An 8649-nucleotide genomic window follows, 5' to 3' on the forward strand; every position below is an offset into this window, starting at 1 on the left:
TTGCCTAATATGAGTTCAGCTGTCTATTATAATTTTTTGAGTTGTTTTAGTTTAACATAAGAGATTGAAATACCCTCATTGAATTTGAGTTTTTGGGCTATTTATATACAATAGTTTTTTTAAAAATTCATTTGCTTGTGTTACTAAGTATTCCAGGAAGCCTAATGAATTAATTTTAAAGGTCATTTTAGCTATCATGTCTTCTTAGGGCTATTCTGATCTGGAGAAAGCCGCAATCAATAGGAAAAAACCCCATTTCTCGAAAGGAAGAACTTGAAATTCTTTTTCCTTTCCCCAGCCTTTTTTTACCATTAGCAAGAACTTGTTTCAGTTGCGGATCATAAGGAATTCGAACAACTGTCTATGTTTTATTTTCTTATTACATTAATAACTTCATGTTTCTTTACAGCAAACTCTTCCTCTCCTATCAACCACACAGTCACACCCAAATGGTAAATATATGCTTTTCTATATTCAGCTTATACCATATTTCCTTTACGCTACACGCTTTTACAACTTGTGTTCATTTTATGCTGCTTACTTTTACTATCATGTTGGTACAACAAGTTGTAGTTATCCCTGCCTAATAACGTAATAAATACGTACTGCAGGAGCACGGACTTCTACTGACACCACTTCTGAATCTGTTCCTTCAGAAACGGTACTGAGTACTTTTCTGGCGTTGAAGAATAAGAACTCTTCCATAAAGGTACAAGAATATGTACATCAATTATTTATAAATACAGTATTTATTTTCATGGCGATTCCATCATAAAGAAACATGTTTTCGGGAAAACCTTCCTTTCTCTTGAGAATACTAGGATTTGGAAAAAAATACTTCCCAGTACGCAGGTAGAAACATAGTTTTTTTTTTTTTTTTCCCCGTTTTCTATCGTAAATTGTTAGTAACTGATTACATATCCAAGCAAATGTTTTGTAGATATTATTAGTAACTGTCAAGAAATGAAAAATCAAATACAAACTAAATGGTTGGGGACGTGCTATTTTAATCCTTGTTTTAACTTAAACTTCTGCCACGTTACTTGTTAATATTGTCAAATTTCAGGAAAAAAATGTTTTCCCAATAGAAATAGCTTAGACAAAAAATTAAAATGTTAATTGATCGGGGATCAATTATATTTTTAGAATAGTATATAGGTTACCGACACTTGCTCTTGCATTGTTTTTACATTATGTATTTTTCAGGCAAATAAGAAATTAACGACGACATGCGAACGGTCTAAGGTCCCCTACATGTCGGCACGCGAATTATTCTTTGCGCAAGAGCTTCAGGATATAGAGAGTAAGTCAATATGAAATCCAAATCTCTTTCACGCTTTTGCTGTTCTGATTTTGTTTTCACACTTGTTCGATACAGCTGTCGCCACCACCCTTTTCCCCTCTTCCTCTCTCTCACCCGCTCCCTCTCCTTCGTCCTCTCTTCCTCTCTCCCGCGCGAGCGCCGACCCCGACTGCGTGCGCGCCTCTGCCGACTGCGCGACCAGCGACCGGGCGCCGCCATCTCTCCCTCTCGCCTGTTGTCTCTCTCGACGCGCGCTTCCGAGTTCTCTGCGCGACTTGACAGGACTCTTTCTCCTCCGCCGAGTCCGCCTCTGCCAAGCCGCTTCCGCCCCGTCGCTGACCTCTGCTCTGTCCTCGCTGGCAACGACGCTTCCGAAGAATCTCGGCCGCCCGATTCCTCTGTCTTCGTCATCAGCTTCCAGACTTTTAGGTTTGTAAATTAGGGGTTTTTTAATTGTTTTCTAAGGTTTGAAATTGTCATCTGATTTGGGGATTCCGAAATCGTGGTTGTTTGGATTGATTTAGTTGGTGATTCATGGTTTTTGGTTGATTGAGATTTTAGGCTGACTTATTGATTGAGTTTCAATTAGATTGATTGATCTCATTATGATTTCAAGAGTGTGGATTGTTAATGGTGAAGTCCTACATCTTGGCATTGTGTAGAGTTCTTGTTTTGCTTAATTTCGGCTCGGCAGATCAAGTGGCGATCCACTTGATGCGAAGACTTTTAGTTCAAGTTTCCGTAGCAGCTCCCTTGGAGAAGGATCTTGTAAAGAAGTTTAAGCGCATGCCTGATCATCTCAAGGTATCTCTCCTATATTTTTTTTTATACACATGTACCGTTGCAAGTCTTTTGTTTCACTGCTGAAATACAAGCTAATGATACGAAAGCAGGGAAACCCATCCATCCCAGAGAACAAGTTATTCAAATAAGTGCACTAAGAAACCAACGTAAAGAGATGGGGATATATGTGAATTTATAGGAGATACAAGATAACTTACGTATGCATAAATATGAATTAGCTTACAGTCACTAATATGGGATATGTTAGCTTACAGTCACCAACGTATGTTACCATATTTCAGCTACTGCATCTTTTTTTCATGTTCAAGTTATCTTTCAACGTGAGATGTTAGCTTACAGTCATTTATATATATCTCATTAAGCTCTATATCGGATTTACAAAGCTAATATGGGCTTTGTAGGATCATAACATACGTTTGATATTTTCCTCTGAATATTCCGAAAATAAAGAAAGATGAATTTGTATAATGATACGGAAAGAGTACACGAAGTGAAACCATACAATTTGAATAAGAAAGTGGTTTCACGTCAGCAGGAAGCGAAAGACAGCTGGCATGTTTTAGAAGTTATCTTGTAAAGGGTGTAAATAATGACTTTTGTAGAGTTCTTCTCTGGTATCCAGTTGTGTTTCAGCTTGTAGTTAAGTTGCAATGGAACAAACATATTTGTTCAAATCTGTTGCCTTTACTGAATATATATGTTTGGGTTGTTGCTATTATCGGTGTAAATGTCAATATTTCTCTACCGATGTTCGCCAGGTTCATTACAGAAATGCAAAAAGCTTTACGTTGTTCACTTGTCGGAGAGAGAGTACTCGCAGTTCCGTTGTTTGAGCTCTACGACAACGTCCAGGTACAGAGGTTATGGGATTAGGTTGTGAAAGTTTAGTTCATACTTCATATTATGATTTTGTTTTCTGTATGTTTAATGCTTCATAGAGAAGAAAAGGGACTCACCCTTTATATTATAAGGGAAACATAGCATGTCACAAACAAGAGGCTCCTACTGAGATGGGAAATTCCGGGCATATATATATATTTCCTACTTATCATTTTGTTTATGGTGTTGTAGTTTCCTGAAATCATTGACCAAGGGTCCACAAACAGGAAGAAGTGAGGCTGTCACAGCATGACTGATGTAGAGCGTAATATAGGAAAGAGAGATAATCGCAAATTGCAATATTGACTTCTTTTTACTATTTCATAAAATCTACCAAATTACATCAATGGAGAATAATACTTATAGAGTTGAAAAGGGCGTAAAAAAGGAAATAAACCATAATCAATGCACCAAATTCTAAAATTGAAATGAAATAAAACTGATCACAATTGATGCTCATAATTCGTCCGAAGTGGAGAAAATTTGTCCTCGAATTTGTAAGGGTGTGTTTTTTTTCTTATGGACATTGAGAGGTTCACAAAGACTGATCTTCTCGGCCTTCACACGGGCGGTTTGTCGGGAGGCTTCTTGTTAGGAATCAACATGGAATCCACCTCGATTTTCTTTGTGTCCTCATCGATCCACGCTGAAATTTTAAGCCTGTTTCTAAGTTCTTATTTTCTTCATTAATTATCATTTTATTTCTTAATTATCTTTTACATTTTTCATTAATTTTTATTTGGTGAAAAAATTCTTCTATTTTTCTATTTTATTCTGTTCAAAATCAGCTCAGTTCTTATTTTCTTCTTTTCTTTTTAAATATTAACTATTTCGAAATAAACTATCGTTATTTTGAACAAAAGAAAGTGAAATAATTGTGAATGATGTTTTTCATTTTTCAAATATTATGTGAATGATTTTGAGGGCATTTTTGTTATTTCGAAAAACAGAGTTATGGAGTCTTCAATTTTAAAAGAGATAATTAAACAATAAACTTAGAATATTTATTATTTGATAGAAACCTCAGATACATGGATTAAAATTGCTCAGATAGATATGCTATTTTCCGGCAAAGAATGATTACGATTGTTTTTTTAATTTATTCCGAAAAAATGTGTTGAATTTGGAGCTTTTAATAAACACTTAAAAATCTCTGTTGTGTCAGTTTTAATCCGGTGATTAAAAGCTGATTAGTTGTTAGTCAATCGCTCCTAATTACACATGAATGCATTAAATAGAAACCAATAATTTAGCTATTCCTCAAAAATTTGCATAGCAATAGCAAGTCTATATAATACATTCAAACCAAGCCATTAAAACTAGTGATCAAACAAGCTCAACCTTACAAAGACGTCAATGACATTCTCTGCTTCCGTTCCTCTTTTGTACTCGCATTATATTATTATTATTTATAACTAGTTTCAGTTGAGCCAATTTGATCACCCATTAAAGCCTCTCTTTTTTCACACACAGCTTATTTATGGCGCGACTCAGTAAAGCTAAAGATCGGGACACCATTTCCGGAAAGGAGATCTTGGTGGATCGATCGTCAATCCTTAAAAACGACCTCTTTCGAGATGGAATAGTGGAAAGTGAAGTTGTGGGGAATCCACTCGATGCCCTTGGAACCTTTCTTGTGGACGAATTTGCTTCGAGAATCGAGCATCAAATTATCGACCATATCGGCCAGATAAGCAGTTGTCAACCCGAGTCCTTTGCGAAAGACTCCACGATCTTCGGGAGAAGAATCTTTTGCTCTTTCTGCGCGAACAAGCTCGACCGGATGAGCACATCTCTTGCTTTTTCCATCTCCTCGAACACCCTTTTCCGAGTAAATACACGAACCTGAAATAAAAGTCAATACTTACTAGACGTGGTGCCCAAAAAAAAAAATTGTCCAAACTCCACATCAGATTGGATCACCAGCTTTTATTTGAAAAGGCACGTCCGGTTTGGTTTCAAGTAATGGAAACCGCAGTCCAAACGAAATCGTATCAGAAATTTTTTATTATTTTCAATTTGCAAGGATTTAAAACTTGTTAATTAAAGATGAATCCGTGCTTATTTTAAGACTTGGTAGCATGGATGAAATTTATACGCCGCTTCATTTACTTGGAGTTTCGAAATTTGAAAAAAAGAAAAATTTAAATGTATCCAAAACGATAGTCTGGTTAAGATATCTTAACAAGTAAAAATTTATTTTTATTTTTTCTCAGGCACAATTCAGTCTCAATTTCAAACGATCTGGTCTAGTCCGGTTAAGATAATTAGCAATTAAAGACCCCTACTATGAAGATTACTAGGCCAACAAGTAAAGAAGAAATATCAGGTGTACCGCGGGATCGGATTTGCTTCCCAAGCAAATCGAGAAGTGTAGAAGAGGCTCGATTCTTTGGATGGCAAAAGGTCTCCGAGCATCTCCAATTTTGAACCTGCTCTTTAACGAAAAAAGCATCCTCAACCACTGCTGATAGACAACAACAAAAAAAGGTAAGGCAAAAAAGCAATGATCAAACAGTTTCAATGATATTAATAAAATGAGAATAGGTTTTAATTGTCCCGGTCGAGGTAATCGACACCCTAGGATGGAATTCTGAATCGTATCGACGCTTATGGTATGACTTCCAAAGTTAAACGCGACCTAATTTACACACATTCGAAAGATCATACCGAGGATAATTCAGAGGCTTAAATTAGATTAAAAAACACCAGGTTATACCAGAGGAACTTAGGTGATAATGTTGTATATCAAAGTGACGGCGACAGAAGAAAGAAAGTACGAATGAGTGAAATGCTATAGCTTCCATGCATTTCAAATCATCTGTGCTTTCTCTCTTCTGTCATCGTCTATAAACATATAGACCACCATGTTTCCTCTAATTAACAAAAACATAAATATAATAAATATGCATGTATATAAAAACATGCTGGCAGCTTCACTTTCTCAATTGTAAACATTAACAATCGGAACATATATGATATATACATATATTTATATATTACAAGTGCGGGACTCTTATGTGCGTGTGGGCATGAAATAATCGATTAGGTGGGCTTTATATTTATAGACGAAGATGACGCTGAGAAAGAGAAAGGAGAGAGAGGGGGAGAAGAAATATTAATACAATATTTATGGCTATTAAAAATGCTTCGCACGTCGGTTAGTCGGTACAACGACAACTGTCCAAACATTGACGACAAGAGAGAGAGAGAGAGAGAGAGAGAGAGAGAGAGAGATGGGTTGGGAGTCTTGGGACTTGGAACTCTTTGCTTTGGGGTGGTGGTGTATTTATAGTGGAGGAAAAAAAAGAGGGTATATTAATTGAGCCGTTGATTAATTCAAAAAGCACATACTTTACGATGTATTTATATTATTATTGGAGAAGAAATATTAATACAATATTTATGGCTATTAAAAATGCTTTGCACGTCGGTACAACGACAACTGTCCAAACATTGACGAGAAGAGAGAGAGAGAGAGAGAGAGCAGTACTATTCATAAATTAATAACACAATAAAAAAAATAAAAATAGCAGCAGGGCTTCGTAGCACAGACAATAAATTTGTGCATTGTTTGAGTTGTTTACTCGAATTTCGAGGAAGAAGACGCTGAGAAAGAGAAAGGAGAGAGAGGAGGAGAGAGCAATAAATTTGGCCCACCTAACTTTCTTACCGATTAAATTGTATGAGTAAAAAAAAATGACTGATCGCTTTACATCTAATTAGAAAGGAATGGTACCAAAATAAAGGTAAAAGTCACCACGCACGTTTTAAACTTGTTGGGGGGTTCTAGTATGCTTTACGCCTTTACCTCTCTTTTGTCTCTTCTCATGTGGCTTGTCTGTCATTTATCTGATTTAATTAGATTTAATTATGATAGTAATAACCAACCAGATGCATTCCCCCTTTTAAAGAAAAAAGAAAAAACAAAAAAAAGAGTTGCATAATGATAATGTTAATAATAAAAACCAATCTGAGCCGACAGTATAGACATCTGTAATATATATAATAGTTCTTTTTTTTCTTCGTTAAAACTGTAATATATTATTATTGGAGAAGAAATATTAATACAATATTTATGGCTATTAAAAATGATTTGCACGTCGGTACAACGATAACTGTCCAAACATTGACGACGATCTAATGAACTTGAGCATATTTTTTATTTTATTTTGCTTATTAATAAACTAGGTGGACATTTTGCTTGCTTAGCTTTTCATTAACACCGCTTTGTTGTTGTTTTTTTTGTTTTTGTTTTTTTTTATTATTTGTAGGGAATTACATTAAATTATATTAATGAGAAATGTTGATATAAAAAAGCTTGAAGTTCATACGAACGTGATAAATGGTAAATAAATAAAAAAACATATCATGAGGTAAAATCATCGTAACAAAATAACTCTTCGAATAGTTAATAAAAAAATTTCGACTGAAAAACATAGTTAGCTTAATTTATATAAAAATAAATCTCAATATGTCCGAATTTCAAAAAATAGATTTGATGATGGATAAAACTTTGGATTAGAATCCCAGAGAAGAGCATAATCAGATTATTAAATATTAACTATAAAGTAAACAAATATAATAAAATAAATAAAACTATCTGAACATAACTTTACGAGTAATAAATCATTTTTCAATGGAATAACAAAGCTAATAGGTATTTAGTTGCAATTAAATCTCAGTAACTATTGATCTAAAAATAATATTGATGATGAATAAAAAATCCATGTAATCATCCAAGAGTACGAATTCACAATTTAGAAGACAAAAATGAAATTTACAGAATTGGTATACAAAGTGATGAAAATGATTATTTAGGATGTCAATAATTAAAAATATTTAATTTAAATTTTGTAAATAATTTGACTAAATGTTAAATACACATATTTTAAATATTTTTCTCTTTAAATAATTTAGTATTCATTTATAATAAAATAAATTTGATAAATTATAAAGATAAAATTAATAATTTTACATTATTAGTGAGATTGTATATAAGTCACGCTCTCAGGCAAGGAAGGAAGGGTGCAATATGCACCCTTTTTAAGCACGCAATTGATGATAATTCTCATTAAGTTAACAATTAATTAAATAACTGTTAAGCCGTTTTTTGGTTTTAACATTTGAGTACACGTGGTGGGCCTGGAATAGTCACGTGCCTAGTATTGGATCGGCCCAAATTACTTTCCGAGAGTCCAAAGGGCTCAAGGAAGTTCGGGACAAAGCCCAAAGCGTCCAAGAGCTTCAGAGGATCTTAGAATCGCAAAGAGGGAAATAATGCTTTGCTTTCTTCTTCGTCGGGAATGCGTTCTTCGTCTTTGATTCCTGGCCTGGAGGTTGAGCCTACCTGGAGGTCGAACCTGCCTGGAGGTCGAGCTCGCCTGGAAGTCGAGCCTGGCCTGGAGGTCGACCCTGGCTGGAGGTCGAGCCTGCCTGGAGGTTGAGCTCGTCTGGGGGGTCGAGCTCGCCTGGAGGTCGAGCCTGGCCTGGAGGTCGACCCTGGCTGGAGGTCGAGCTCGCCTGGAGGTCGAGACTGGCCTGGAGGTCGACCCTGGCTGGAGGTCGAGTCTGGCCTGGAGGTCGACCCTGGCTGGAGGTCGAGCTCGCCTGGAGGTCGAGCCTGGCCTGGGGGGTTGAGCTCGCCTGGGGCGTCGAGCTCG

Source organism: Urtica dioica, chromosome 8, assembly GCF_054948205.1.
Source record: "Urtica dioica subsp. dioica isolate 48M chromosome 8, U.dioica_male_clone48M_v1_H2, whole genome shotgun sequence".
Taxonomy (NCBI): Eukaryota; Viridiplantae; Streptophyta; class Magnoliopsida; order Rosales; family Urticaceae; genus Urtica; species Urtica dioica.